Genomic DNA, 21,899 nt, shown 5'->3' with positions numbered 1-21,899 from the left:
AGTGAGGAAGAATGCAGATCTCCAGCGAGGCGGCGCTAGTTATATAGTCAAAGAAGGGGACGGTCCCACGGAACTCCGCCCTTCTCAGCTGGGGAGCTGTTGGCTGCGAAGGGCTGGAAATTCCGAGGAGGAAGCAGAAAGTGTAGGTGGAGCCTTGACTGCCTACTCTTTAGGTGCCCCAGTGCACGTTTTTGCCCCGAAGTAGTGAATGCGGGTGGGTGCAATCGCTGGAAGTAAGCACACGTCCGGACATGCCGTGTCTAGAGGGGGCTCCCAGACGTGTAGCAGATGGTTCAGCCACCATCGTTAGAGACGCCCCTCAAGATCAAGGGGCCATAGAAAACACATCCACGTACTTGGAAGTATGCGTAGAAACACACATGCCAGGAGGGGAGTCATTGCACAAACTTCCAAGAAGAGGAAGAACACACGAAAACCCACAGTTTGCTTGCCTTGGCATACGTGAGAACGCAGAGACCCATCACATGCATTTCACAAACACACACGTGTGTGCAATGACTGCTAGTGACACCCCGGTGAAGTTATTCAAAGAGGGGTAGAGCGGAGACAAGAAGTCAGCAGCCTCTGTTGGATGGGTCACAAAATAAGACGTAAAATGAAGAGCTTTCTAAAACTGTGAGACATCGTGCCATGTGTCCCATGCAGCCTCATTCAGAACCCACAGGAATTCTCTGCTTCCTGGACACAGAAGTCAGCATTTTGGGGGACCCGTAACAGTTTGAGTAAAGGTGTTGTGGAAGTCACCCAGCACAATATGAAACTGTGACCCTCTTCCCTGCGGCTTGCCAAGGGAGGGTATCTTGAACCCAGGAGTTTGGGACCAGTCTAGGGAACATAGCAAGATCAGTTTCAAAACAAACAAAAAACCAAAGAAGAGGTTGGAGAGATGGCTCAGTGGTTAAGAGCACTTGCTGCTCTTGTGGGGGACCTGGGATCAGTTCCCAGAACTCAAAGGGCAGCTCACAACCAGTCCCAGGGGGATCTGGTGCCCTTTCCTGGACTCTGTAGGAGTGCACATACATACAGACAAAATACTCATATACATAAAATAAAAGTGAAATATGTTTTAAAATAAAACCCCAAAAATGTCAGGTGAGGTGACTCAGGGAGTGAAGGTGATTGTTGCTAGGTCTGGTGACCCAAATTTGACACCTGGGATCCACATGGTAGAAGTGATTCTTAGAAAGCCACCCTCTAACTTCCACATGTGGTCTACATATGCCCACACATACACACATCTGAATAAATAATCAAATTACATACACATATATATATATATATGCTGTTGAAAGCTCCGAGGTTGGTGTTGCAGGAGGGAAGCACACCAGATACAGCTGTCACTTTGGTCTGGGCTTACAAGGCGGCCATGACCAGAACTCTTCTGCGGGTCCTAAGAAGGCTATCAAAGGGGACCCTGAGGAGCTGATGTTCACCTCTGACTAATCCGTCAGGAAGACTTCAGCCAAGAGTGACCTTTGAGATGACCCAATAGGTGGGATATGACACATTCAGATGGGAAAAAACGGACGGCGTCAGCAGAGGCTCAGAGCTGGAAAAGTACAGGACCCATCTGGAGGAAAGCAATGTCACAGTAAGTTTCCTGGGAAGTACTAATGGCGGGCGAGGAACTAGACAGAGGAGCACTCACGGGGCAGACCCCAGACTGTGCAGCACAACCCAGGAGAAGAGCATTCTAAGCTGGGAACCGACTGGGATGGGGACTAAGCCCTTAAGGGTGGGACTAAGGGGCCATGAGCTACCTGAGGGGCTCAGGTAGACGGTAACAGCAGTCCAAAACAAGACCGGAATAGACATTGCTGGCATGAGATCACCAGATTTGGGTGATTTGGGTAATAAATTGGTATCGTTGGAGGAAGAACACGTAGAAGCCTTAAAATAGAACTGGCTCCAGGGTGAGCCTAGGTCAGAACTTTATCTCGTTTTGAGCCCGGTGAGTACATATGAGTCCCTTCCTGTGAGTCCCATCATTCAGTCAGAAGCTGTGCTACACACGGTTTGTCCTTCATAGAACTCAGCACAGTGCCTTGTGGAGCCAAAGGAGCGAGAAGAGGGTGCTGGGAGCCCTGCACCTGGAGTTCCAGGTGGGTATAAGCCGCCTGTTATGGGTGCTAGGAGCCAAACTGCGGCCTTCCGCAAGAGCGGCAAGTGCCCCTACCTCCTGAGCCTTCTCTCTAGCCCTCAATAATCTTACAAAGTAAATATGAAAATACAGAGCTATAAGGATAAACATAATATTCTCAGACTGGCTAGGGCCTCCAAGCTTTGGAACATGAATACGTTCCTTTAAACTTCCCAGAGAAACAGCATCTTATGAAAAGCTGGAGAGCTTCTGCTCTTGCTGAGGATCCAGCTTTGACCAGCACCGCATGGTGGCTCACAACCACCTTAACTCCAGTTCCAGGGTCTCTAATAGTGTCTCTGATCTCCTCTGGAACCAGATATGCATGTGGGTGCACAGACACACATGAAGGCAAAACACACAAATAAAAAAAACAAATTTATTTATTTTTAAGATTTATTTATTGTGTATACAGTGTTCTGCCTGCACATATGCCTGCAGGCCAGAAGAGGGCACCGTATCTCATTACAGATGGTTGCGAGCCACCATCTGGTTGCTAGGAATTGAACTCAGGACCTCTAGAAGAACAGTCAGTGCTCTTAACCGCTGAGCCATCCCTCCAGCCTAAAACAAATAAATTTGATTAAAATTTTGTTTTGTGTGTGTGTGTGTGTGTGTGTGTGTGTGTGTGTGTGTGTGTGTGTGTTTCAAGACAGGGTTTCTCTGTAGCTTTGGAGCCTATCCTGGAACTCTCTTTGTAGAGTAGGCTGGCCTTGAACTCACAGAGGTCTGACTGTCTCATCTCTGCCTCCCGAGTGCTGGGATTAAAGGCTGTGCCACCACTGTCTGGCTAATTAAAACTTTTTTTTTAAAAAGGAAAAGCTGAAATTTCTTTTTTTAAAACTTAAAAACAAAAACCAAAAAACTGGAAACTGAAAATGGGGGCTCCTGTCTGCTAGGCTAATGCTTTACCACTGAGCTATCTTCAACCTAGAAGTTTTCTATTTGACTTTTCAAGACAGGGTTTCTCTGTGTAGTCCTGGCTGACCTGAAACTAGCTCTGTAGACCAGGCTGGCCTTGAACTCACAGAGCTCTACCTGCCTGTCTCCCAAGTGCTGGGATTAAAGCCATACACTGTTATGGCTTCCAACTCAACCTGGAAGTTTTAAAAATTATTATTGCATTTATTTGGGGGTGGATGGGTCACAGGACAACTTTTGGGAGTCTGTCCTTTCCTTCCACCATGCAGGCTACACTGGGCTGAGCTCAGGCCACCAGGCTGAAAGTACCTTTTCCTTCCGAGCCATAGAACTGCATTTACACCAAACAGGAAACACAGGGGCATTTTTTTTTCAACCAAGGATGCTTAGGAAAGCACATAAGCCTCACACTTGTGCTGTAAGTAGAGGTTTCACTGCTGTGTATGTGACTGTTTCCTGGGATTAGTATCCCCATCTAAACACGGGGGACAGCTTCCACATCAAATACACCTCTTCCTGTAGGAGAAACAACTCTCCTTCTCTTATCTGCCTATCGGCCAGCGTCTCCAGGTTTGCACCTGAGTGGAGGCTACTACGCACCTGCCCACACTCTCCTCCCCGAGAACTCACACATGGAGAGGATGAGAGGAAACTGTTTGGTGGGAGAGAGGGGGAGGCCCCCAAGGTTAGGAATGCTTCACTTGTTTGTGATGGAAAATTTCTTCAGGGCTTCAGTCAGGGAAGGGAAAGAAAAGAGACCTCAGGTTCATGTTTCAACACAAACTCCCACATCTGGAATTCTGGCTCCAGCTGGGCCTAGTTAGCTTTACCGTCCTCCCCAGACAGGGACATTTCTTGTGGCCATAGCAGCACGGGATGACAAGATGACCCAGAGAACCCAGCTTGTTGCCTTTCCTTCTCCCCAGACTCATCCCATTCTCCAGAGTTTCCTCTGGAGATGCTGGGCAGCATGGAATGACAAGATGACCCAGAGAACCCGGCTTGTTGCCGTTCCTTCTCCAGAGTCTCTGGAGACTCTGGGCTCTGCCACCCAGGAAGCTGGGGAAAGGTGGAGAGTGAGTCATCAAACCAAGGAGGGGGCGTGGGAGTGGGGGCTGGGGGGAGTTAAAGCCAGGAAGTACCAGAGGCTGAGAGCATCAGCTGGGTCAGTGCCCGGTGTTTTCATCCTAGAGACACAGGCCCTTGGCTTCCCTTCCTCTTCCAGGCCAGCCTGTTCCTTCATTTCCTCCCTCTGACCTGGGGTCTTGTCTCCCACCAGCACCTCCTTCTCAGCCTCTTGTTTGTTTACTTCACAAACCAACAAAAGTAGTTGGGAAAAATTTTTATATCTTGGTTTACATCTTTAATAATTCTTTTGGTGCTGGACATTGAACCCAGAACTTTTTTTTTTTTTTTTTTTTTTTTTGGTTTTTCGAGACAGGGTTTCTCTGTAGCCTGTCCTGGAACTAGCTCTTGTAGACCAGGCTGGTCTCAAACTTACAGAGATCCGTCTGCCTCTGCCTCCCAAATACTGGGATTAAAGGCGTGCGCCACCACCGCCCGGTCAGAACTTTTTTTAAAAAAAGATTTTATTTATTATGTATACAACATTCTGCCTCCATGTATGCCCACATGCCAGAGGAGGGCGCCAGATCTCATTACAGATGGTTGTGAGTCACCATGTGGTTGCTGGGAATTGAACTCATGTCCTCTGGAAGAGCAAGCAGCGCTCTTAACCTCTGAGCCATCTCTCCAGCCCAACCCAGAATTTCTTGAATGCTCATCCTGTACTCCATCTCTGAACTACACCACAAGGCTGGGTCTAATCTCATCTTCAGGGGTATACAAGTCACACATGCTCTGTACCTCCATGTGGCTCCCTGGTATCTTCAGTAGGTGGCCTGGTGTCTCGATGGGGTTTAATACAAAGTTTTAGCTTTGAAAAACAAAACAAAACAAAACAAAAAAACCCCCACTTGTTTTGTGTGTATGGATGTTTGGCCTGTATGTGGGTCTATACACCACGTACAGTGCTCTTGGGGGCAGAAGGCAGTGCTGATCCCCTGGGATTAGAATTACGGAAGGTTGTGAGCTTCTGTGTGGGTGTTGTGGATCTGATGAGGGTCCTTCAGAAGAATAGCTAGCGCTCGTACGTACGGAGCCATTGCTCCAGCCCTGAACACATGGTTTTAGGTCTGTCTCTTCTAAACTTCATCCTGGTGTTTTTCCAGCTTTCTCCTTTCAGAACCTTGCTTGCACTTCCTCTTCAAAGCAGAAGTTGGAGTCTATTCAGCTGTGGCTCAGGTTCATCTGCCCCTCCTGCAGATGAGGAAGCCCCTACCTTCTCCTTCACCGAGTCTTTGGCATAGGACTAGGCCAGGGTTGCATCCCACCTGGAATGCCACAATATGGCTTACCATAGCCTAATGGCAACCCAGGGACCTGGGAAATGGCTGCAGACAGAAGAGAGGAACAGTAGACCTTTGAAAGTGTGTGCTTCTGAGATAGAGAAGCAGGACGGAGAGATGCAGCCAGAGATTTGGGGGCTGAGAAGGACAACCAGAGGCTCCCACTCGCACGGCATGTCGATATGTTGCTGACCGAGACAAGTTTGAGGCGGAAACCAAGGAAGGCAAAAGGAACATATTCCAAGCTAGTGGCACTGAGGAAATCCGGTTCTGTTATTTATTAACCATGCCATGCTAAGCCGGTTACTCTTTGAAAACCTGTTTCCTCAATTAGCAAGTGGGCAGACTGGTCTTTCAGTTAGGCAGAGATTAAATGCTTGGTGCACAAGTTATCATCACGTTACAAGACACATCGCATGTTATTATCACGTTACAAGACAACGTCGCATGCTTTCTCTCACATTTGCTATCGAGATCATAAAAACCTAAAAAAGAAAATGAAAGAAGAAACAGGGATTCACTGAGAGAAAAGAGCCAGTGGGAAGACAACGGGGAATCTGAGCAAAGCATATGGTACAGACAATGCCGTAATAAAACAAAACCCTTCCCTCTGGACAACGAATGCACACTATTAAAATTAACCAAGGCACTGGCTCAGTGGCCACGTGTGTTTGCTGCTCTTCCAGAGGACTCTAGCACCCATAGCCAGCAACTCACACCAGCCTACTCCAGCTCCAGACACCCAATGGCCTCTTCTGATCCTAGAGGGCACCTGCATTCATGTGTGTATACACCCCAATAGCCACACATACAGACACAGAATTAAAAATAAAACGAATCTTAGAAAAAAATGAATTGAGTATACGCTGACACACGCCTTTAATGCTAGGTGGTCTCTGTGAGTTGGAACCAGCCTGTTGATATAGCGAGTTCCTGGACAGCCAGGTCTCCATGGATAGACCCTGACTAAAAAGCAAAAAATAAAAAGGACAGAGGAAGGAGGCTAGTGACCCTATTCGCCCCCCAAAGAAAGAGCCAAGAATAATAATAAACAAAAGCCTGCAGTCCATGCTACTTGGGTAGCAGCCATTGTTGTGAATCTGGGGGCAGGAGCTTTTGGGAGCAAAGATGGGCACTGTGAGCTGGCTCCAGTGGGAAAGCAGCCTAACTCGATAAGATTCGAGGAGATGCAATCTGCAGTTCCTTCTCCCTTCCATTCGCTGCCTATCTCAGACAGTTTTTGTGGTTCTTTGTTTATCACTGAGAATGGAGACTTCTGCATTCCTGCTTCTTGCTCAGCCAATGCAAGCGATTTTATACGCTCACCCTTGCTCCCGGCTGGCTCGCGCGCGCACACACAGATGAGCAGGAACAATTCTGGCCAGAGGTGTACACTCCCTGACAGGAGCAGAGCACAGCATGTGTCTTAGGCAGTTAATAAATGACCCCTGAAGCTGACTGTTAGCTTCGACCATGTCCTGGCAATTTCCTATGACGCAAAAAAGCAAAGCAAGTGTGCCTGGAGCACCCGGGCAAGTTGCAGAAGTAAATGGATCACCTGTCCTGTGATGCAGCTCAGCCTGGCCCAGCCCAGCTCTGCCCAGCTGCATCACAGGTGAGCGGAGTCTGGGAGATCAAACCTCCACACCACACCCCTGCTCTCCCACCAAGGCAGCCTTCCCATACTAGCTTTCAGGACCCAGGTTTTCTCTTTGGCTCTCAGTTTCTTTCCTGCCAGATTATAATCCTTTTGTTTGTTTGTTTAGTTTGGTTTGTTTGTTTGTTTTTTTTTTCAAGACAGGTTTCTCTGCAGCTTTAGATCCTGTCCTAGAACTCACTCTGTAGACCAGGCTGGCCTCGAACTCACAGAGATCCTCTGCCTTTCGAGTGCTGGGATTAAAGGCATGCGCCACCACCGCCCGGCACCAGATTATCGTTCTATGAAGGTTGACGTGTCCATTTTGTTGGCTGCTGTTTCTAATTTTCCTATTCCCAGGAATAGTGGGAACATGGTGAGAGGGCAGGACCAGCTCCCGCAGATGGTCTTCTGATTTCCACATACATACTGTGGCAGGAATGCTCACACACACACACACACACACACACACACACACAGGAGTTAAAAAAAAAAAGGCAGGGACTGGCGTAGACCAAGTTGGCCTTGAGCTCTGACAGGGCTGAGGATGACCTTGACCTGACTGACCCTCCAGCCTGCTGGGGTTACAGGCAAGCGTGACCACCATGCCCAGTTTACAGGGTACTGGACTTTGAACACAGGGCCTCCTGTATGCTAGGCCAGCACTCTACCAAACTGCTCTACAAGGCCCCACACAGCTCTCTGGCACAGATCTTGCTTTGTAGCTCAGCTTGGCTTCCAGTTCTTCTTGCTCTTAGTCAAAAGTGACAGCGATGGCCCTCACCGTACACCTCACCTCCCTGCCTACGCCTCCTGAGTGTTCCTCACTTCGCTTAACTGAAATTTTAAAGCCCCCCTGGGGGCGGGGCTGGGATTCAACCCAGTGCCTTACACCTGCTAGGCCAGCACTTTACCCAATGAGCCACACCGCAGCCCCCTAAAGCTGGGCGTGGTGATCAACAGAGACTGGAAAGAGCTAGAGACTCAATCACGTGGGAGTCGGTCTGCCCCTCCCTTCACTACTCAGGTGTCAGCCATTGGAGAGCAGGGCTGAACCTAGGGCCTCCGGTGTGCTAAGCAAGCACTCTCCCGCTGAGCCACAGCTTCTCCTGCCCCCGCACACCTTTTTGAGACAAGATCAAAATATAATCACCGGGGAAAGGTACAATGAATAAAGTCGTCTCTTGCTGTCTTGCCTTTTCCGGCACCCTGTATTTACTGACGACTGATCTCTACAGTCGTAGGCCTTACACCGAAGGCCTGCCAGCCGCCAGCCGCCAGCCGCGGTCTATTTCCGAAGCCCCATGATTCAGCAGCATCTCTCACAGATCCCCGAAAGTCAGACGTGCCTCCCCCCCCCCCCCTCCTTTCACAACAACCGCCAAAGGCCCTTTTCTTTAAAGGTTCGAAGGGAATGTCCCCTCCCAGGGAGGCCTGGGGCCAGAGGTGGTGCTCCGTGGAGGGCTGGCCAGATGCCACAGGGGATCGCGTGTTAGGACCGGCTTGATCTGCTGCCAAGGGTGAGCCCTGCCGTGGTTTTCTGGGAAGAGTAGATGCCATGTGACTCAGAACCAAGTTAGGGAAAAAACAGCCTCAGTAAATCCCTGGCACCCTGCCTCCCCAGTATGGCTTTGGCTGTGACCTCATGAAAGAGGAAGCTGGGCCCGGCAGACTGGATGTAGCTTTGCTTTCCCTTCGGGTTTTCTCTCCCTGCCTCACAGTTTCCCTAGAGTGTCTGGGCCTGAAGCTGCCGTCATCCTGGCTCCCGAGCAGACTTTCCCTGCCTCAATCAGGGCGTTGAAAACCCCACCCAGCACGGTGGGTGGGTGGCTCACAAGGGGAACGTGGCGGACAGCATGCACTCTTCTCTTGGTCAGCGCTGAACTCCTTCCCTGGATGGTGCTTGCCCATTTGGAGTTGCTCCTGTCTGCTGAATCTCAAGATGAACCGCAGAATATAGGAGTGGTTGTATAGCTACATTCCACAGTTCAGAAAAGAAAACAGGGACTCCCACATTCCCGCGCAGCTGAGCCACACTTGGAGCTGCTGAATCTCAGCTGAGACCAACTTATCTAACGATGTTGGTATTCAGAACTATTCACTACCAGAAACAAGAACCTTCTGGAATCCAGGTGTGTGTGTACTGTGTGTGTGTGTGTGTGTGTATAGTGACCTTGAAGTCTACGAGGCTACACAAGACCCTGTCAAAAGACAAAAGCTAAGTGTAGGGATGCGTGTTGGTAATCACCTGGTCGACTGAGGCAGGAAGCTCATTCTGAGCTCTAGGTCAGTCTGATTTAAGTACAGAGCCTTAGGCCACTCAGGATGACGTAGCAAGACACTGTTCCAAAAAAAAAAAAAAAATGACAGAAGAAATGTCTCAGTGCCCAAAGGCACTTTGCCTCCAAGCCTGAAAAATCTGATTTCGTCCAGGTCCCACATGATGGACAGAGAGAATCAGTTCTTAGAGTTTCCTGTCTCCTTCCCTCTTTCTCATGCATGCACCTATACATGGCACACTAAATACATAAATGCACTGTAATGATAATTTTTAAGAAACCATTGAGCCATCGAGCTGGCTGCCAATCCTGCCACGGCCCACATGGTAAAGGAGACAACTGACTCCCGCAAGTTGAATAATTGAATATTTTCTTTTTTATATTCTCTCTTGGGATACTTTTTGTTCTAAAAGCTTTAAGAGAAGATTTACTTATTTTATGTGTCTGAGTGTTTTCCAGCCATATGCATGTCTGGTACCCACATAGATCAAAAGGATGCATCAGATCCTCTGGAACTGGAGTTACAGGTGGTTGTGAGCCACCATGTGGGTGCCTAGATCGCTGAGCCATCTCTTTAGACCTAATTTATTCTTGAAGAGATTTATTTGTGTGTGTGTGTGTGTATAAATGTCTCATCTGCAGTATGTAACTACACCTTATACATGCCTAGTGCTCATGGATGCTAGAAGAGGGTGTTGGATTCCCTGGAACTGGAGTTGCAGAAGGTTGCGATCCACAGATACAGGTACTAAGAATTATAGCTGGGTCCTCTGCAAGAGCAGTCAGTGCTCTTAATAAGACCATCTCTCCAGTCCCTGTTTTGTTACTCTCTCTCTCTCTCTCTCTCTCTCTCTCTCTCTCTCGGGGGGGAGGGTGTTTGAGACATGGTTTCTCTGTGTAGTCCTGGCTGTCCTGGAATTCGCTCTGTAGACCAGGCTGGCCTCGAACTCACAAAGATCCACCTGTTTCTATATCACAAGTGTTGGGATTAAAGGCGTGTGCCACCACCACCTGGCCTACACTCTTTTTATAGAAAAAGATGTATTTATTTTCATCTAATGTGTATCTTATGTGTGAGTGTCTATATGTATGTACACCATGTGCTTAGCGAGCGGAGGTCAGAAAAGGACGCTGGATTCCCTGGAGGTGAATTAACAAGTGTTTGCGAGCTGACCTGTGGGTGCTAGGAATCCAGCCTGGTCCTCCGCAAGGGCAGTATGTGCTCTTAACCTCTGGCTTCTCTGGGGCCCTTATTTTTATTCTTTTGTTTGTTTGTTTGTTTGTTTTAGTAAGAAAACACCATACCACTGAGCCACAAACTCAGCTTACTGGCATATTTTTAACTTCAGGAGAATTGCCAGCCTTTTTCCCCCCACAGTGGTTTGGTTCTTGGGATAGGGTCTTACTTTGCGTTTCAGGTCTCGAACCTTCTGCTTTAGCCTGATGACAGGCAAGGTTGCAATTGCCACGCCCAGTTTTGCAAGACTGTTAAAGAGATGGCGTTGAAATGTCCCCGAGGTAAAGTCTTGCTTTAAAAATACAAGCCAAAGCATTTTCTTTGTCAAAGACAGGTTCCTACCTGGGTTACCTCAGGGGACAGAAATGGGCTGGCATGTTACCAGAAGCTTCTTCAGCACCAGCCTCTCCCCATTGGCTCAGCACCAGTGCTGGGTGTGTGTGAAGTTACCAGCCCAGGTCCTGCAGCTCACACGATGCCCTGCGTAACGGCATGGTGCTAAGGGCTGAAGTCAAATCTCGCCCCCACAGTTATTGTCTATGTCTTTGTTTCATGGTTGATGGACCTTCCCAAGACTATGTATTCACACGGCGGGTGTCGGTTTGGATCCAGGTCTCCTTCATTTGGCACATTGGCTGAAGCAGGGTAGGACAGAGTAGGGGAGGCTAGAACCGGTTCACCATGGTCCACTTCCATGTTTTAACCCATTTACTTTTCCAGTGAGCTTTGGAGAAGGTAAGGTTGGTCCTCTGTTGGCGGTTTGGGAGAGGGCCCTGGAGGTTGGGGCAAGCTGGTTTTGGCTCCCAGGAATGTTGGCTTCAGGAACAAAACTAAACAATGCTCCTGCTTTCCTGCCTCTCTGAGGCCCTCATGACTTACAGCGTGCTGCTCACTGCCTTCAGGCTTAGGTTTGGTGGTTTGTGCCTCTCTGAAGGCTTAGTCTCAAAGGTCGTATATATAACTCCCTGGGCTACAGTTATCCGGTTGGTTATTCTGACCCAATGCCAGCCCTTGAGGAGAAGTCAGTACCCCTAGCTTGGGTCCTGGTTTAGGGGGCAAGACAGCCAGTGAGTATGAACAGCCCTAAAGTCTTTCCTCCAACTGAGGTGCGCACATGAGACTCTTGAAGGTCTCGAGGTGATTTCAGAGGACCATTTGCAGCCATGGGTGAGGGCATAGCACCAGAAGGCAAAGGCAGAAGAATCACGAGTTCAAGGTCACCCTGGACTACAGGAGACCTGTCTTAAAAAAAAGAACAACAACAACAAGAACAAACAAAACCAACTAGTCTAAGCACAAAAAGATTAGAGCCAATAATGATCATCAATCAGCAAGTGTGCTCGTGACCTGGCAGGAAAGGGCAGAGACACAATATTCCCATCTCCAGAAAGACGTGGTACTGACACTAGGCTGGAGAGGACCTGGGAAGACATGGGGGGTTGCAGACTGATGGGGTTGATTTTGTGTGTATTGCTGAGGATAAGCCCAGAGAGTGACGCGTGCCAAGCAAGTGATGTACAGCGCCGTCATGCCTCATCCCTAGGTCTTCTGCACAGCCCCATCACGCCTCGTCCCTAGGTCTGTCTTCTGCACAGCCCCATCACGCCTCATCCCTAGGTCTGTCTTCTGCACAGCCCCATCACGCCTCATCCCTAGGTCTGTCTTCTGCACAGCCCCATCACGCCTCATCCCTAGGTCTGTCTTCTGCACAGCCCCATCACGCCTCAACCCTAGGTCTGTCTTCTGCACAGCCCCATCACGCCTCATCCCTAGGTCTGTCTTCTGCACAGCCCCATCACGCCTCATCCCCAGTTCTTCTGCTTCTTCCAAGAGTCAGCTTCATCCCCTCTCTTTTCTTTTCTTCCACTGACTATTCAAGAGTCTGGAAACCACTTCCTAAGAAATCTCTGAAGAAAGGGAAACACATTTACGGTCACATCCATGACCACACTTCTACGGAAAGGAAGCCCAGAGTGCGAAAGGGAACCCAGGCCACTGAGTTCCCATTTTCACCGGCCACAAGGAAAATCAGCTAGTCCAGAGCGTTCTGAGCTCATGAGCTCCACAGTCCTCCCAGCAGCCCTAGAGGACACAGGTGTGTGGCTGAGGACATGGTGTGGCTGTATGTGCTGTGAACCCCACACTCACGGGCTGACTGTCAACTAAGAGCATAAGAGCATAAGGAGGTTAGGATGTGAAGTGCAGCTCCTGGACCAGTTATAGGGCACACACCTTTAAATATAGCACTGGGGAGTTAGAAGTAGGCAGACCTCTGTGAGTTTGAGGTCAGCCTGGTCTGTGTATCAAGTTCCAAGCCAATTTAGGGCTACATAGTGACTGTCTTTAAAAAAAAAAAAAAAAAGTTTATAGGCAGGCAGTGGTGGCACATGCCTTTAATCTCAGTACTCAGGAGGAAAGGCAAGCAGATCTCTGTGAGTTTGAGGCCAGCCTAATCTACAGAACTAGCTCCAGGGCAGGCTCCAACAGTACAGAGAAACCCTGTCTTGAAAAAAACAAAACAAAACAAAACAAAAAAAATTATAACCTAGTTAAGGGAACATGAGTGATAAGAGTATCTACATAAAAGTGTTCTATATTTCCATGTCCCTCCATCTCACACATAGCAACGAACATTATTTCAGATATTAGACCCTAAACAGGTACTTTTCTCCTCCTGTGATGATGCAACGGAGCTAGGCGTGACGGCCAGTGCCTATGAATCCCAGAGCTTGGAAGCTGAGGCAGGGGAATTGTTACACAGATGAGGTCAGCTTGTTCTCCACCGTGAGACCTTGTCTCACTCCCCCTACACACACTCCCCACAGGAAAAAGGAGGAGATGGAGCCGGTGACGGAGCTGGCTGAGCGTGATCGGAATGCTAAGGCAGAGAGCAAATGTCCCGGAACTCCCTTGGAATTCCCTGACCATGGCACAGGGTCTGGGTGAAGCGGAGTTACCAAGAGGGTCACTGTGACACCAGCCTGGATGTGACTCCTTGCACTTACTGAAAATAAAACTTGCCCATTTTTTTCCCCTTGGAGTTTCTTTTCTTTTCTTTTTGGTGTTTTTTTGTTTTGTTTTATTTTCCGAGACACGGTTTTTCTGTGTAGCCCTGGGTGTCCTGGAGCTTGCTCTGTAGTCCAGCCTGGCCTCAGACTCACAGAGATCCACCTGCCTCTGCCTGCCAAGGGCTGGGATCAAAGGTGTGCGCCACCACAGCCTGGCTTCCCTTGTAGTTTTTAAGGAGATAATTGAAAAAAAAAATCTCTTTTAATTTCTAGAAGATAAAATTCAGATTGACAATACTTAGTGGTCTCCATCTAAACGATCAGCATATTAAAAACAAAACCAACACCTCCCCCCTGTTTCCCCCCCCCCCCCCAAGCATTTGCAGAATTCTAGACACAGCGGTTTGGACACTCAGATGCAATAGTGCACGAACTGCCTTCATTTCGTAACCCTGTCCATGATGAGTTTCCACTGGCCTGTACCAGCACCCAACCCAACACGGTTATATAATTCCAGCTCTGCCCTCAGTTCCTGCGGCGAGGAACACAAGAAGCCCAGCCTCACCCTCGGAGCAGGCTTGCCTGGCCTGGTACAGTCACTTTCTTGCCAGTAGGGATTAGGAAAGATTCTGAGGTTCTGAGCCTCTCACCTCAGCTTCCTTATGTTTTCCTAATGCTTTTACATTTCTTCTTCCTCTTGTGTGAGCCTGCACAGGCCAGAGGTCAACTTCTGTCCACCCTCCTCACCCTCCACCCCCCTTTTTTTTTCTTTGAAACAGGAACTTTTACTGAGGCCTGGAACTTACTTATTGGGCAAGATTGGCTGGCATGCTGTCCCAGACATGAACCTGTCTCCACTTCCTCAGCACTGAGATTGCAAGGGAGTGCCCAGGTGCCCAATCATGGTTTTCTGTTTTTTTTTTTTTTTTGTTATTATTGTTGTCATTTTGAGACAGAGTCTCACATGTAACTCTAAATGGTAGAGCAGGTTAGCCTGGAACTCACAGAGATCCACCTGCCTCTGCCTCCCAAGTGCAGAGACTAAAGGAGTGTACTAGTGTATCTAACTAATTGATTTTATTTAGTGAATTGGAAAGATGGCTCAGTTGTTGAGAGCCCTGGCTGCTCTTCCACGGAACCCAGGTTCAATCCCCAGCACCCACATGGTAGCTCACAGCTGTCTGAAACTCCGGTTCCATGGGGTCTGACAACCTCTCCTGGTTTTTCAGGGCACCAGGCACACATGTGTACAGACACACATTCAGGAAGAACACTCAAACACAGAAAATAACAAAGTAATAGAACATTGTAAAAGATTTTAATCTGAAAAACATTTTATCTATCTATCTATCTATCTATCTATCTATCTATCTATCTATCTATCTATCTGTGTTTATGTGAAGGTATGCCACATGTGTGAGTGCTCGTGGAGGCCAGAAGAAGGTGTCCGATCCCCTGGACCTGGAGTTGTTACGGGAGATGCTAGGCATCCAATCCAGGTCCTCTACAAGAGCAGCAAGCCCTCTTAACTGCAGAGCCATCTCTCCAGACCGTTGTTTTTTTTTTTTTTTTTTTTTTTTTGGCATTTTGGAGACAGACAGAGTCTCATTCTGTAACCCAGGCTGCAGTGAAACTCACTGTGTAGCCCACATTGGCTTCTAACTTGCAGCAATTCCCGTACGGCTCACAACCCACCCAGTGTTCAGTGTGGTATTCGGTTTGTGTTTACCATTTAAAGCCTCAGGAGTCTCTGGTCATCTGAAGTCGGGACAGGGTGAAAAGGAGAAGGACACCTACCAGGCGTGCTCGTAAGGCCTGTGATCCCAACACGCTGAGTTCAAGTCCAGGCTAGGCAGCAGAATGAGCTCTTGTCTCAGAAAAGCTATAGCGAGCTGATAATCCTCGCACTACAGAGGTGGACGCAGGGGATGAGTAACTCAAGGCTGGCATGGGTGCATGAGACACCACTTCAATAAAGCAAAATCCAAAATAATCGGAAAAGGACACATTTACTAATAGCTCTCTGGCGTTTTGTTTTGGTTTTGAGGCAGGGTCTCTTATAGCCCAGCCTGAATGTGAGCTTCCAATCTTCCTGCCTCTCTCGGGTGCCGAGATTTATGGAACGTGCCGCCATGCCTGGCTTTTGCGGTAGCTGCTGATTTTGAGACAGGTTCTTACTATGCAACACGCTTGCCTGAAATTTGGTATGTAAAACAAGCCTCAAAGTGACAGAGATCCTTTGCCTCTCCAGGGCTGGGATTAAGGTGTGAACCACCATGGCCAGTAATAGTTTTGGTGTTTTGAGACAGGGTCTTATGTAACTCAGGCTAGCCTGGAACTCACGGACTTTGAAGTCATGATCCTCCAACCCTTTCTCCACTAGAATTACAGGCAGTGCACACAGGTAACTCCCCACAAGGACATAACTGTTACCAGAGGAGGAGAGAATGGATGTAGGATGGCCAGAACTCAGAAGACATACACAGCGTTCCCAGTCCCCACCCCCAGCTTCTAAGTACCTCTACTAGAGGTAGCCAATGAATCTACCGAAGGTTTTTGTTTTGTATTTTGTTTTTTTGAGACAGGGTCTCTCTCTCTCTCTGTAACCCTGGCTGTCCTCAAACTCAGAGATCCACCTGACTTTGCCTCCCTGCTAGCATTAAAGGCATGTTCCACCACCACCAGGCCCAAAGTTGTTTAAAAAGATACATAAAAATAAACCTATCTGTACTGGATTTTTATTTTTATTTTTTTTTTTTTTTTTTTTTTTTTTTTTTTTGGTTTTTCGAGACAGGGTTTCCCTGTAGTTTCTAGAGCCTGTCCTGGAACTAGCTCTTGTAGACCAGGCTGGCCTCGAACTCAGAGATCCGCCTGCCTCTGCCTCCCGAGTGCTGGTGTACTGGATTTTTAAATTTTATTTATTTATCTTTTATTTTTTCACATGTGTAGTTGTGTGGTCTTATATGTCTCACATGAATTCGGGATCGTGCAGAAGAGGGCATTGGATCCCCTGGAACTGGAGATATAGAGTTGTGAGCCACCATGTGGTTGCTGGGAATTAAAGAGCAGCCAGTGCTCTTAATCACTAAGCTATCTCTCCAGCCCTTTGTGCTGGATTTTTTCTAAGAAGAGGAATGGCTAAACAATTTTGGCTTTTCTTCCTCTCAGTACTGAATTTAAGGATAAGGAGGCCCTGGTTGGGACGTGTTTGTTACGGGGCCCGTGTACGGTGAACTGAATTAGATGCCTGTCTTCTTCTATAGTCCTTGCTGCTCATTGGAGCAAGCTAGAGCTGGCCACACAGCTCCCCAGAGCCAGGGGACACCAGGCTAGACACACAGTTCTTTTAGTTACTATTTCTAAGGGTGTGTTTATTTTATGTGTGTTTACGAGTGTCTGAGATGCATGTGCACATACATGCTTGTTGCTGGGGAGGTCAGAAGACTGGGATTGCAGGCAGTGTGAGCGGACATGTGGAGCTGGGAACCAACTCCAGTCCTCTCTGTCACGGAGCCACGGAGCCACCTCTCCTGCTTCGTCATTTTTTTTATGTTTGTTTGAGTGTATGTGCTTCTGTGTGTGCTCCCGTGTGTGCTCCCATGTGTGCTCTGTGTGTGCTCTTGTGTGTGCTCCTGTGTGTACTCCCGTGTGTGCTCCCGTGTGTGCTCCCGTGTGTGCTCCCGTGTGTGCTCTCGTGTGTGCTCTTGTGTGTGCTCCCGTATGTGCTCTCGTGTGTGCTCTGTGTGTGCTCCTGTGTGTGCTCCCATGTGTATTCCTGTGTGTGCTCCCGTGTGTGCTCCCATGTGTGCTCCAGTGGGTGCTCCCATGTGTGCTCCAGTGGGTGCTCCTATGTGGTCCCGTGTGTGCTCCCATGTGTACCACAGCATGCACATGAATAACTCTGTGTGTGTGGTCCAGGAATTAAACTCAGGTTATCAGGTTTAGTGACAAGTGGCCCTCAGAATTATCCTGGCAACCTCTGGCAACTTAGTACTGACCCTGGTAGGAGTGTTTGTAACATAGAAACCAGAAATGAAGCAAATCAGGGCCCTCCGCCTCGACTCCAGGCAGACACTCTGACTCCAGGCAGACACCCCGACTCTAGGCAGACACCCCGACTCCAGGCAGACACCCCGACTTCAGGTAGACACCCTGACTCCAGGGAGAGACCTCGACTCCAGGCAGACACCTCGACTCCAGGCAGACATTTCTGCTCCTTTCTTTCCTTCAAAGATGTGCGCTGAACCATGGAAGGCTGTGTGCCGGGGAGGAGAGGTCTGGCTGTGAGCTGCACAGAATGGTGGCTTCTCTAGCTATAAACTCATTTCTCTCCGACAGAAGCAGAGTCCAGATCAAGGCAGACCAGGGCGCAGGCAGCAGCTCTACCTGTGGCCTCCCCATCCTCAGCACCTGGCAGAATCTTCGTGATTCAAGATGGGAGCTGAGCTCCACCCTCTTGCCAACGGGGTTGGAGGACACACTCCTATTATGACCCCTGACAGAGGAAGCTCACAGGTGTGTGTACTTTGAACGGGTTGCAGTGAAGTCCCGAGCCCGTCTGGCTGCAGGTGGAGGTCTAGAGAAGACCGAGTTGACCATGTGTCCTGTGGGACCTGGGAGGAGGAGGATGGATCCTGGGATGGCTTGGGCAGACAGCCACCCCACCCACAAAGGAGTAGTACCTGTAAACCTGTGGGAGAGGGAAGGGCAAGCTGGTCTGCCAGGAAGAAGGGGAGTTTGTACTTTAAAGGAGCTAACTGGAAGAGAGACAGGAACATTGACAAATGAGGTTAAGTAAACAAGGTGGAGATCTGCTCTCTGAGAGGACCTTGGAAAGGGGACAGAAGAACCTTTCATCTCTTGCCGTTTCGTTCCTCCAGGCAGTGAACTTTTCTGCATGGAGACGAACCGGCAGAGGCATTTTGGAATTTTAATCTGACACACATGCGTGCTGAACCTGGTGGAGGAGGAAGAGACGCAGGAAGTAGCAGGGAGTGGATGAGAAGTGAGAAGCCGTTGCTAGGAGATGCATTGGGATGGATGGATGGGCTCATAGCGAACTTCCGGTTATGGGGCTTGAGAGCCAGGCTCCCGAGGAGAAAGGAAAAAGAACATGACTTGGTAGGTGTTTGAGACTGAGTTACCTAGAAGCACAACCATTGGCAGGGACTTGCCTTCTAGGGATTCACTGGAGGGCGCTGTCAGGAGTGAGAAACTGAGGGAAATGGGATGGTAAAGGGGAGAAAGCTAAGCCGGTGCACACTTAAACTGCATCGGAAGGTCAGGAGTTAGGTTCACCTTGGTGCACGGGCTGTGTGTGTGTCCCAGGGAGGCTGCCAAAAAGGGGTGGCTGAGTGCTGGGAACAGGATCTTGGCCCAAGTGGCAGCAGTTTGAGCACCCATGCAGGCTGTGTTGGATTTTGAGGTTGTAAGGAAACAGACAATTGGCAACAGCTAATGTGAACCCGGAGGCCCAAGGTCAGGGTTCACATCTGAAGAATGGGAACAGATACCCAGGTTGGACTGGGGGACCATGGCACACAGGTGACGTTTCGAACGAGCTTGGAGCTCTTAGAAGGTCGCAGACGGACAGAGGGGCGCTTCTTTCGGAGGACTGTGACGGTTGACCGGTGGAAGAAGAGGCTGGTAGGGGAAACATGCTGTGTGGTGAGCCGCTCTCTGTTAGGACGATGTTGAGGGACGCAGAGTGGGAGAAAAGGTGGAAGTGTTTTTCTTCAGTTCAGTGGTTGGCCTTTGAGAGAAGAGCTCGAGGCGAACTGGGTGAGAGGCCGCGGTGAGCTCACAGTCCGTGGCCTGACATTCTGACAAACTTGAACCTTCCTCAGGGCGCTTTATTTTCTTTTCCTTTTTGGGGCTGGGGCTGAACCTTGGGCTCACACATGCTAGACAAGGGCTCTTCCCCTGAGCTGTAGTTTCAGCCTCTTACAGTTTTTTTTTTAAATGTCTACTTTTATTTTAGGTGCGTGCGTGTTTACCTGCATAGATGTGTGTGCACTAAGTGCGTGCAGTGCCTGGAGAGGCCAGAAAAGGGCATTCGATTCTCTGGAACTGGATCCATCACGTGGGTTCTGGGAACTGAACCCAGGTCCTCTGTAAGAGCAGCCAGTGCTCTTCACTGCTGAGCCATCTCTCCAGCCCATTCTTTAGAAATCTGAGACAAGGTCTTACTAAACTGCCCAGGCTTGTCTTGAACTCACTCTGTAGCCCAGGCAGGCCTTGAACTTGCCATCTGCCTTAACCTTCCAAGTAGCTGGGGTTACAACCCCACTCTCAAGGGAGCCTTTGGATGAAATTCACAAATTGTTGAACTGACCTAAAACTACTTCCTGGTCCGGTGGCACCATGCGCCCAGCAAACCACCCTGGAGTTAGTGACACCCGACAGGCTTTGCCATCCTGCAGGTGAGGCACTAGAGCAGAACGGTAGGGACAGGCTTGCCCCTGCAATAGGCAACTGGAACCACCCACAACCTCCTCCACCCCAGAGGGTACTGGTTTCTGGCTATTGTTGTGGGGCCTCAGGTCTCCAGTGTGGTAACTGGTCTCTGATTAGGACTGGAAACTGAGGGGCTGTGTTGAAGGACAAGGAGCGTGGAGAAGGCTTTGAGGTGTTTTTGCTAGCTTGGGTGTTGCTGCCCTTTGAAGAACTGCGTCACATCAGAAATGGGTCTAAGCCGGGCGGTGGTGGCACACGCCTTTGATCCCAGTGCTCATGAGGCAGAGGCAGGCAGATCTCTGTGAGTTCGAGGCCAGCCCAATCTACGTAGCGAGTTCCAGGTCTGGTTCCACAGCTACTGAGAAACCCTGTTTCAAAAATCAAAACAAAACAAAGAGAAGTGGGTCTCTTTGTTTTACTTTGCATTTCTCTTGCATGCTGGCTGGTTGTTAAGAGACGAGGCACAGCACACACACACACACACCCAGTACTGGGGCTCAAACCCAGGCCTCCTGTGTACTGTGCAAACACTCTACCACTGAGCTACACCTCAGCCCCATGGTTGGTGTCACCTTAAAAATACTTATTTTATTTTTAATAATATTTATGTGAGAATGTCTGTGTTTGGGTATGCGAATGTGTGAATCCGAGTGCCCAGAGAGGCTGTCAGGGGCTGTTGTATCCTGTGGGGCTGGAGTTCCAGGTGGTTGTGAGCTGCCCAGTGCTGGTGTTTGGAACAACTTGGTCCTTTGCAAGAACGAGTGCTCTTCACTGCTCAGCTAGTAAAAGTAGACAAAGGAGATTTATTTGTTATGGTCACATTAGGAAGCAGAACAAATAAAGAGACCCAGTGACACCCCACCTCTTTTTGAGATGGGATCTCATATATCCCAGACTGGCCTTGAACTTGCTAAGTAACCAAAAATGCCTTAAACAACTCTTATGTTTGTTTCTGAGACAGGGTTCTTCTCCGTGTGCCCTGGCTGTCCTGGAACTTGCTACGTAGAATGGACCGGCCTTGAAATCACCGAGCTCTCCCAGCTGGGTCCTGAGTGTTGCTATTAAAGGTGTCCGGCAACAAATTTTTCTCTGTGAAGTTGGTTCTGTCCTTGCACTGTGGGTTCTGGGGATCAGACTCAGTTGTGGTGGAGTTGTCATCATCTGAATCAGGCTGACATTTTCTTCCTGTTTTTGAGACAGATAGCGTCTCTCCACATAGCTCTGGCTGGCCTGGAGCTGGCCTCGAGCTCACAGCGAGCCACCTGCCTCTGTCTCCCCCTGGGTGCTAGAACTAAAGCACCACTATGCCCTTCCTGCCTTTTTAACAATCTCCTTCTCCTCTTCTCCAGCTTTTTATTAACACTGATTTACTTACTATTACATTGAATATCAATGTGTATCCATGGAGGTCAGAGAGGAATCATATCCACCTCAAATGTCGGGCTTGCTGACAAGCGCCTTCGCCTACCAAACCATCTTCCCAGCCTGATAGCATCACGTTTTAAATAACGGTATCACTTTCCTCACACCCCGTTGGTGAGAATGGGCCCCCACAGCTGAGCGTCAGTCACGTGCCCAGGAGATCCTGTAGCAGGGGCTGTCTTTGGAAAATGCTGTAGTTGCCCCTTATAGTAGAGGGACACGTTCCACGACGTCCCATGTATGTCTAAACTGGTGCCAAATCCACATAATATACATTTTCTTATATGTGTGTACCTATGATAAAGTTTAACTCATAAATGAGGCACAGTAATAGATGAATAATAAGTATAATAAACAGTATAATTATTGTA

General features: G+C 48.9%; 1 long non-coding RNA gene across 1 annotated transcript; it reads left to right on the top strand.

Moving 5' to 3' along the window:
- The first annotated feature begins 18,452 nt into the window (after positions 1 to 18,452).
- LOC119823473 lies at positions 18,453 to 21,188 on the top strand. The gene is made up of 2 exons (XR_005286956.2): positions 18,453 to 18,771; positions 21,068 to 21,188. It is a non-coding gene; the product is annotated as an uncharacterized LOC119823473 (long non-coding RNA).
- The last annotated feature ends 711 nt before the right edge of the window (positions 21,189 to 21,899 follow it).

The sequence above is a fragment of the Arvicola amphibius genome, chromosome 9 (assembly GCF_903992535.2).
Source record: "Arvicola amphibius chromosome 9, mArvAmp1.2, whole genome shotgun sequence".
Classification (NCBI taxonomy): domain Eukaryota; kingdom Metazoa; phylum Chordata; class Mammalia; order Rodentia; family Cricetidae; genus Arvicola; species Arvicola amphibius.
Note: the sequence above shows the minus strand (reverse complement) of the source record. Positions and strands in the feature narration are given on the sequence as shown.